Genomic DNA, 10,924 nt, shown 5'->3' with positions numbered 1-10,924 from the left:
CTTTATGTTCTTGCTGATCTAGTCAAAGTAAAATCATAAGACCATTCAATACTCAATGGATGGCTAAATACAAAACATTTAAGACTTGAGAGGATACAGTGTTACCAGGGGGACTATTAAAATTACTATCAAGAGTGTAATATCAAAAAACCAAAGTGTACTTCTTAAACAGATTTCTTATGAAATTAACCAAGTCAAATCAAACAAGTCAAAGTTCAGCAATATAGGCAGTTCAACAGTATTTGAGTCTAATTGGTCATAGTCTTTGTTCAGGGTGTCATGGTAATTAAGGACCATCATTCACTGTAAAATGTTCTGATTTAAAGAGGTACCCATTTTTGTTGTTATCCTGCTCACACAAGTTATAATAACCTGGAGACCTAACAGAAGAAATATAAAGATAAGAAAGCTTTGGAAAACACCAGCTTGCTATCCACCATTTAGGATATCTGCAAACCAACTGTTAGTTTTTCCCGTGAACACATTCTATGTTCTTTTCTCTTGAAAGATTTCCTTAATTTATTTGGTGGCAGTGTCTAAGGAAAGAACAGTATCTACCATATTTTTAATTAAGCCTTCTGTAGTAATAAAATTAGGGGAAAGATAGTTCCAACATTCAGTTTTGTTCAATAGCAAACATAAGGCCCCACTTGAGCTAAAAGGAAATATAAAGCTGCATGATGTGTTTTTGTTGAACACTTATGGTACCATTTACCTTTCAGAGAGTGGCTCCTACCCACCTCAAACCGTGGGAAGTCTGATTGGCTATAAACTTCAAGATTTCTCTCAATTTATGAATTAGCTTTAAATTCCATACAACTACTACCCCACTACCACCAAGAGTGAGTCCCCAGGAACCACGATGGAAAGTCTCCTCAGTAGAATCTAATTTATCTTTCATCTATTTCAAGATTGGTGCTAATTTCAGTTATTGACTGCTTTGGTTTCTGATCATAGGAGCTATTACAGGAACTCTCACGAGAAGCTATTTAAAAGGCAGGAATGAGCCAGACCAAATAGCAAGATCCAAACCAGCAAGGAGGTAGAATGAAATTCTGTGCAGACCAAATATAGTCCCTAAGGGATTGGAAAAGAGGGCCATCTAGTTGTATTTGAGCAAGGGTTAGTTAAATTTTTCACCCTTGTTCTGCCTAGCTCCTGAACAAAGCCCAGTGGAAAATTTACTTTTTTGTGGCCCTTTCATAAAATGTTGTAAGGATGTATAACCATATTTAGTTAAAAAAAAAAAAACAGGGGGATGGGGCAGGGGGACCTACTGGATTTAATCTAGTGACTTTCTATGAGCGATTACTTGTACCCACATGGATAATTCCCAGGCCTTGAGTGTGTGATGCCAGGAAGCACAAAATACATTTTGCAGACATTACTTGGATAGGTTTCCTATATTTGGTAATGATCAGGTTATTAAATATAAAAGATAGAATGTTGTTTCTAGTGAGTACTGGAAAGCAAGTAGCAGTGATATTTAGAACACCAAAGATAGCTTTCCACTCTTCTTCTGGCATCTCATAGTGATTGTCATTGAGAATGCAGAGAGGCATTGGCATCAGTGGGACTGTTTCCTGATTTTTTGGCATTAGCCCACAAACCCAACAATTGTTCTAGTTTTATGCTAGAATACAAGCTTGAACTACAGCCATCCACTGATTATGGCCTCATGAATCTTCCTGTAGGAAAAAAGCATTAGGGCAGCAGAAAATGAGGGAAAAAGACAAAAGTATAACGTTTTCATGATGGTACAGAAGTCTTGATCTGTGAATTTGAGAAAGCTGTTAACATTTAAGATGCCATTTACTTCTAGGGAGAAATTTCCATGGTCAGTTTTACCTTAAAGTCCCAACAGGAGTACTGTTCCAAGAATCTGAAAGGGCTCTTTTGAATTGCAACGTGGACCTAGGATTTAAGGCCTTCATTGCAGTGTGAGTGGTGAGAAAAACTTGATATGGTCCCTTCCAATAGGGGTCAGGGGCAGTCTTACTCTGATGTTATTTCCAAAACACCCAATCTCCAAGTTCTAGACCACGAAGTATTTGATTGACCTCAGATGGTGGATCATGTAAAGCTTTTTTTACCTGGTGAAAATACACTTTGGCATAATGCTTAAAGCCTTGCATCATTTAATCATATCAGAGTTTAAGAGAGCAAGGAATGTGTGAGCTTTTATTATTAGGGACATAGGTTTTCCAGTGACTGTTTCCTAAGAGCTCAACTTACGATTTCTAGTCAGAGTGAATCTGATTACCATTAAAGCCAACAGCGGTGTCTTAGGCCAAGAAAATGCAATTGACTTAGTTAGCATTGCCAATTTCAGTTCTAATATGCCATTTGTTCTTTCAACCTTTCCAGAAGACTGAGGATGATAGAAACAATGATAATGCCATTATGTTCACAAAACATTCTTTAATTGCTTTATAAATTGCCCAGTAAAATGAGTTCCCCTACTGCTAGAGATTTCTCTAGGAATGCCCCTTAAGGAAACACATTTTCCAATAATTTCTTAGCTGCTGTTACAGCACCAGCTTTCCTACATAGGAAAGCCTCTACCAACCAGGAAACACACAGATTATTACAAGAACATACTAATACCCCACTGAGAGTGGCAACTGAATAAAATCCATCTTTAAGTGTTCAAATAGCCCATCTTATGGTAGGAATATGCTACCTGAAGTTTTGATTGTTTTCCCAGGATTATAAGTTTGACAAACCAAAATATTGGTTATGAACCATTTTAGAAATGTTAGCACAGTAACCCCAACAATATTTTTTCATAACTTGTATCACTTTGTCTTTTCCATGTTGAGTTGTGAAGTGCATAGCTTTTAACAATAGAAGCTTCAAAGACTCCGGAAGGACAAGGTGGCCATCTGGGCCCTCTGTGAGTCCGTGCTTAACAATGAATTTGGATCCTTTTTTAACAATGAATTTGTGTCCTTTCAGAGATCACTTTTGTTTTTCCAAATCAAGTGCATTATACTGTTTTCTAAATAGGTCATCATAAGGAAGTTGACTTGGATCGATCTTAGGAGGTTGATTCAGAAAGCATACCCTAACCGTTCCAGCACTAAATGATTGAGCATAAAAACCTACTAGAGAATTATGTTTTATGTTCAGGTTCAGTTTTATATGCATGAGAGTCAATCTTAATAATGACAATCTGTGATGGTAACAGGATAGTAGAAAGGAGTTCATCCGCGTGGAGTCTATTTTTGATGGAGGTCCCACTAGAAATGAGAAACCTTTGGTGTTTCTATAACATACCAAAATTGTGTGCTATGCCAAAGGTATATCAGCCATCTGCATAAATATTTACTGACTTGGCCTCAGCTATATGACAAGCTCAGGTGGGAGCAAAAAGCTCCATGTCCTGAGCTGACTTAAATTGAGGAAGAGCTCCCTTGTCTCTCAACTTATTTTGGGTGGCAATGGCATACCCTGCCCAATATTTTCCTTCTGAATTTTTGGCACAGGGCTCATTGACAAAAACTTATGATTATCCAATGGTGTATCTCATAAATCAACACAAGAGGCAACTATTTCTGATATTATCCTTACAAAATTGTAGTCTTCACCATCATCAGACAGGAGTAATGGAATAGCAGAGTTAAGTATGTTGCAGAATTTTAAATGGAGATTAGAAGGAGATTAATTTAACAAGATGTTGGTCTACTTTCTGAAAAATACTGAGTTTGGTTGGCATGTAAAGGACTTCCCACAGTATGTGGGACTTGCAAATTAAGTTTATTCCCTAAAATCAGCTCAGATGAAGCTTCTATCAACTTGGCTGCAACTGCTTTTAAACAATTAGCATGTACATTCACTACTAGGTCTAATTGAGGGCTATAATATGCAATGGGCCTATGTTTTCCTCTACGTTCTTGGATAAGAGCTCCTAATTCCTGATTGTTACATTCATGGACAAACAAGGTAAAAGGTTTAGTGTAATTTGGAAGTCCCAAAGCTGGAGGCTGTCGTAAGGCAAAATTCATTTGGTTAAAAGCCTGCTCATGACTGTCTTCCCAAGGTAAAGGCTCTGGTACTGTGTTTCTAGCAAGCTCTTACAATGGTGAGGCCATTCAGAAAAAATGCAAGACACAGAATTGGCAATATCCTGCAAGTCCAAGAAAACTTCTTAATTGTCTTCTGGTTACAAGCTGAGGAAAACTTTAAATAGTTTTATTCTTTCAGGCAAGAGGGAAATCCCTTTAGCAGTCAAGTCATAATGGACTTGCTCTTTTGAAAACTGAAGTTTTTTCATCGAAGCCTTGTGACCCTTATGTGTGAGTTGCTGTAAAAGGTAAATTTAGTCCATTTTATAGCACTCTTAATGGGAGAGCCTAAGAACAGATCATCTATATACTAAGTAACAGCAGAATTTTGAAGAAACTATAGGGGTATTAAGTCCTGATGCAATATTGGGGAAAAATACAAAGGGCCTTCAGTAAACCCTTGTGACATTACAGTCAAGGTGTACTGCTGGTTTTTCTAAGTAAAAGCAAACAAGTATTAACTCTATTTATGGATTGAAGTGCTAAGGAAGGCTGAGCAGAGGTCTCTGACCTTCCTGTACCTGATGTTCCGCTAGGCCTTAAAAGGTTTCTATTATCATTTTTTTGAATAAGCTTTCTACTTCTTCCTTTTTCACAACTTTCTTGAATTCCAGTGACTCTTAGATTTGTTTTCATTTTGTTTTGTTTGAGGTTATTATCTATATCTTGTAGGTATTCTTAATTCCTTTCATTATTTTTCTTTTTTCTCCTCTGTGTATTTTCAAACAGCATGTCTTTGAGGTTACTGATTCTTCATTCTGCTTGATTCATTCTGTTTTTGAGAATCTCTAATGTATTTTACAGTTCAGCAAATGTATTTCTTGTTTCCAGGATTTCTGTTTGATTTTTTATTATTATTTTGATCTCTTTCTTAAATTTCTTTGATAAATTTCTGAATTACTTTTCTGTGTTATCTTGGAGTTCCCTGAGTTTCCTTAGAATTGCTATTTTGAATTATTGATCTGAGAGCTCACACATCACCATCTCATTAGGAACAGTCACTGGCTCCTTGTTTTGTCTGTTTGGGAAGTCATTGTTCCTTGTTTGCTGTTGTTTCTTGTGGACATACAGCTATAGCGTCATATTGCAGGATTAGTTATTTTTTTCCAGTTTTCACTGTACAGTTTGTTTTGCTCTTAGAGGGTATATTTACTTAGGGTATGTTTATCAGAGTATGTTTACTTAGAGGTTCTTCGCAGTTTCCTATTGAGTCTCCTTAATCCTAGACCACTGCTTCCTTTATGGGACTACATGGCACCTTAAGCTTAGGTTTGCCTCAGCTCTCCCAAATGTTCAGAGCACTGCCTGTCCCATATGGGAAGGGGGTCCCAAATGGGATACACCTGTTCTATGTAAGAAGGTTGGCTGGAGGTTTGTGCCCAGAAGACCTATGGAGGGTGCCTCCTACAGCATGGTGCTGCAGAACAGCTACTCTGATTGGAAATCTCCTGTGGCTGAGATAAAGAGCAGAATTCACAGGCTGAGATTGCTAGACTCACCTCCCTATTTTGTCTCTAACTGCTCTTTGGGATTTTTCTCCCTACAGGCACTTGCAATGCTTCCTATGGGTTGAGGCAGGAACAGTTTTCTTGTAAGCGTACCCAAGATGGTGCAGAAGCTGGCTGTCTGCCTCAATCTCACTTTTTCCAGAGTAGAAACCATAAGTCTGAGATGAATTTTCCATGTATAATCCCTGGCAGATTGGGAGAGGGGCGTCACGGATAGAGACATCACTTTCTCTTACTCTCTGCTTGGAGTTTTGCACTTCTTTGTGGCCCTGGGGATCATCTCAGCCTCATATTTGAGTTCTGGGATATTGCTGGTGATAATCTGGATGCTGGATATTTAGTTTTTTGATGGGAAGAGTGGAGCCAGAATGCTTCTACTCCATTACTTTTGTGACATTACTCCTCCTGAGTAGAGGTCTACTACAGTGAACCACTTCAAATAAGCAGGAACATTAGACAATAAAGTATTGGGATTTGCAATTACAGGAAACCTTGGTATTATAATTGTATTAATTAACTGTAAATCTTGAATAAATCTCCAGCCTCATTCATTTGGCTTTTTTTTTTTTTTAATGGAGTTTCACTCATGTTGCCCAGGCTGGAGTGGAATAGCATGATCTCAGCTCACTGCAACCTCCGCCTCCCAGGTTCAAGCAATTCTCCTGCCTCAACCTCCCAAGTAGCTGGGATTACAGGCACGCACCACCATGCCTGGCTATCTTTTTGTATTTTTAGTAGAGACGGGGTTTCACTGTGGCCAGGCTGGTCTTGAACTCCTGACCTCAGGTGATCCACCTGCCTCGGCCTCCCAGAGTGCTGGGATTATAGGCATAAGCCACCGCACCTGGCCTCATTTGGCTTTTTAACTGGTAAAATTGGAGCATTACAAGAACTGGTACACAGAATTATGTCTTTTTAAAAGTAAATCTTTTACAGTTGGTGATGGCCCCTGAATTGCTTCAAGTTTTAGTGGATATTACAGTAATTTAGGCAAAGGTTTAGAATGATCTACTTGAATTTGTATAGGTTCCGTACTTTTAATCCTTCCTATATCAGTTGAGGAAGGGGCCCATAACATTCAGGTGTTTTAGAAAGCTTAGGTATATAACAGACCTGAGTTTCAATCTTATCAATTTCTGCCTGTAGAGAGCATAACTCTCCTGGTTCAGGAGAATCTGGAAACTCTGTCTCCCTCTGAGTAGAATCATATATGTTCTTTTAGTTTTGAAAGTGAAGCTCGCCCTAGCAAGTTTATTGGAGTAGTATCATATGGTGAAAAGGTATAATTTTCTGAAAATGGCCCAAAAGTAAGTTGAATGAGTTGATATATGAAAATCTCATGAATTTGATTTGAAACCCCCACCAGAGAAATGACTTTTTTGCGTCAAGGGATCTGATGGCTTAATAAAGTGGAGTTTATGGTACATAAGGTGGCTACAGTATCCACCAGGATGTACAAGATTCCTTATTTATTTTAACTTGTTTCTCCATGTTTATGTAACGGTATTATGTCAGGGGCAATTTAACAGAGAATCCTTGGAGCCTAATAAATGTTGATTATCATCATTAATGTTAAAATCTCTTGGGCTCATTCTAGGGGTAAAATGATCTAGCCTAAAGAAAGGAGGCTTATTGCAGACTAATATAAAACCAAGAAACCTCTTTCCACATGTCCTTGTTGTTTGCAATGAAGGCAAACATCTCAGGATAAAGAATTTCTTGTTCTAGGACCTGTTTGTTATGATTTAAAATAAAAATGAGAAGATCCCTTTAGCCTCAGCCCCTGTAACTGTTGTAATTGAAGAGTCATAATTGTTTGCATTTTGGATATATATATATATTTTTTTTTTTGCTCCAGAGTCCTCTCAAAACGTTCAGCTGAGGCCACCAGTTCATACCTGTAACTCTCCATCCAGGTTTGTGTTTCTTAATTAAACAGGTAAGTTCAAGATGAAGTCCATTTACAAATAGAGGAGTTAATATCATTTCAGTCCCTGCAGGAAATACTTCTTGCTGTATTTTGAGTCCAGAATATTTTACAAACAGCATTTCTAAGTAAGTTCTGTAATCAGAAAATGATTCATCCTTTTTTTTGTCTGCAAGACTGTATGATGAACCAATCAACCTTTGGTGGGAAAATCTTAGGAATTAAATATAAATGGTTTTCAGCAACTTTTCTAGCTCCTTTTGGCCTTTCTCATGAGGAAGTTTTGGAGAAGTCTAATACACGCCTCAGATTTGTCTCATCGCACTCCTGCCATCCATTTTTAAGCTTCACCAAACGTCAATATTGTATGAATATATTAGTAAAGGTCAGGGAGTCATGGATTATAGACTCCTATGAGGATTCTAAATTCTTCAGTAAATGATTGAGGATTTTTCCCTTGGGTTAGGGAAGTCCTTTACAATGTCTCTAAGATGAGTTTTAGACCATGAAGTAAAAATGGTTACAGCAGGAAAAACCTGGCTGATCAGAAGGTTTTACTAACTCCTCTTTTTTCATCACCTTCAGGATGAAAGGATAATGTTGCAAAAAGGTTAGCAGATTCAGAGTATTGAGGTAGAGATGGATAAAGAGAAGGAACAGCTGAAGTTAGTTCAGTAAGACAACAGTCCTCTTTTATCATGTCCTTAAGCTGTTGCTTAAGCTTTTCATTGGCTTTTGCAAAGAATCTTTGAAGGAAGCAATTTTGATTTGTTTAGCCTGTTAGATGCTTCTGTATCCCATTGTTTTGTGTGAGTTTTTGATCTCCTTCTTTCTAATATGCCTCACAATAAACAATTTTATCCAACTTGAAATGTTACTGGTGTCATCACAATTCTAAGTTGTCTCTTGTAAAATTAACTCATTTTTCTGAAAATGCACACATTCAGGGCCCATAAGTTTTATAGAAAACATTAGCTGCAGTACCAGAAGGTAGAGTCTTAGTCTCCCTGGATTGAGATAAACCCATTATCCAAAAGGTATCTACCCAAACCCTTAGGCCTCTCACTGAATCCGATCTTGTTAAATATTTAATTCAATTAAATCCTGCACCCAGTCCAGTCTAAATATTGTTCAAATAAATTCAGAGAGTTCAAATCACAAATTAGTGGAGCTCAGAATTCAAAAGAAAATTCACTCATGATCTCCAGTTACAAACAAGAGAATAGTGAACACAGCTGGCTTCATGGGTAGTTTGCCTGGTTGCCTAGTGTTCCTAGGGGTCACTGGTGTTTTACTTCACATCCTCACTTCTGACATCAAATCTGTTAAAAGAAGGGCTTTAAACAAATTAAATTTAACAGAGTTTAATTGAGCAAGAAAAAAGACAAAATGATTTGCAAACTGGGTAGCCCTCAGAATCAGAAGAGATTCAAAGAGACTCGGGCTGCAACATGGTGTGATAAGATTTATGGACAGAAAAAGAAAAGTGACATACTTAAAACAAGAGTGAGGTACAAAAACAGCTGGATTGGTTACAGTTTGGTGGTTGCCTTATTTGAAACAGTTTGAACAGTTGGCCACCTTTGAGTAGTCAAGGTATGGCTGCTGTGATTGGCTGAGACTCAACTGTTGTTACAGAAGCATTCTCTTAAGATAGATTTTCAGCAGAATTCATATAAGAGTACGGAGGCTTTCTAAGGCCAGATTTTAATTTGATTTAACACTGGTTAATGTGTCTTCTTGTTATAGGGGTCCCAGTCAAGAATTAAGAAGGATGGAAAGGAAAATTATTTTTTCCACTTCTATATTGAAAAAACTCATTTAATATTTATAGCATTACATCTTGCCAACTTCTTTGTTATTCCATCCTTGCCAAATTCTGATGTCTAGTGTTAGAATTAACTTCCTCGGAATATTTTTAAGAGCTGGAAAATGAAAATGTTTAACTGTATTATATTTCTTAACTTCCTCAAACTCTAGAGCAATCTCTTCAATCTGTGATTGAAATAAAGAATTGGTTTAATAGAACGTCTCCCAAACTGGCATTTGCAGGATATTAATAGGTGTTTCATTAGGAAATGGGAAATGTAAATTGACCAAAGCTAATAAGCAAGTTTTCATTTTATCTATAAGACTTCTCAGTCTCTTTAATATTTTCTCATAAGTTGTGACTCGCCAGAGAAAGGACATATGTCTCCATACTTATTTTACAATGAAACATTTCTTAGCTACACCTATTAATTCCCAGAATGTTGTTTCAGGAAATACCATTCTGAGAAACACTTAGCTAATGAATTACTCCAGCTTAAAGATAGTTCCACAAGTCAGCTTTAGGAGTTTAGTTGAGCCCACGGAAATTTTTCCTTCATCCAACAAAGAGCATACTTAGCCAAAAAACAAATAGCAATTTAAAAAAAGAATTATATGTATCATGTAGCAAACATCACTATAGGTAATTCTTTCAAGATGCCAAAAAAGAATATTTAATCACTACTTTCGAAGAAAGACAGCCACTTTATACGGGTTTCTTCACTTGTTGAATACTTACCATTGGAATATCTACTCTAACAACTTAAAAAAGTGTTCACTCAAAATTTACTATCCAAGTGAAAAATTACTTCAATGAATCTGCATATGCATGCCAGAAAAAACATTTTAGTGTCTCGAAAAAGTCTTAGTGAAAAGTGAAAAGCCTTAGTCTCAACTGTTCTCCAGACAGGTTTGCGACTTACGCATTTTTTGATTAAAAGTTTTGTGCATTATCACTTTCAACTCCCCTACATCACTAAAAGAAAAAGTTTATTGAAATAATAGAAAAGTGTAAAGGTCTTTGAATAAAGCAGGTAAGTCTAAGAGATGTGGGAAAGCCCATATATTAGAAGAAAGAGGTGAATAATGAGGCACGTGAAGAATAAACATGTAAAAGACATATGCTTGGCATGCATTTGTTTTCATCTGCCAAATCTATGATTTTTTGTAAGCATGAAAAATTTTAAAAGACATTTGCAATTGTGGTTGGTCCCAGAAAGCTTTACTGTTTTTCACATGTACAAAGAATGATTTTGTCATTGTTTGTGTGTTTTGGGGTGAGCTAGAAATACTTTATAATTTCCCCCATTTAAAATAATGAGATATAGGCTACCACTATACAAAAATTGTATATCCAAAATATTTGCTTAGATTTGGATAAAGATGACTGAATATGTATTTCAACTATTCATGGAATAAGCAGATCAATATATGCCAAAAGAAAGGGTTATACATTTTCCAAGTAGATGCCTGGGGAATCTGTGACCTTAGTCTAACAATCCTGACATTACTCAAAATATTTTGAACACCTTTTAAAAAATGACCTTTAGTTTCTGACATAGACTTTTAAATCTTCTAAGTGGTGAGAAATTTTCATCATCAATAGTTTGATT

This window comes from Pan troglodytes, chromosome 4 (genome assembly GCF_028858775.2).
Source record: "Pan troglodytes isolate AG18354 chromosome 4, NHGRI_mPanTro3-v2.0_pri, whole genome shotgun sequence".
In the NCBI taxonomy this organism is placed as follows: domain Eukaryota; kingdom Metazoa; phylum Chordata; class Mammalia; order Primates; family Hominidae; genus Pan; species Pan troglodytes.
Note: the sequence above shows the minus strand (reverse complement) of the source record.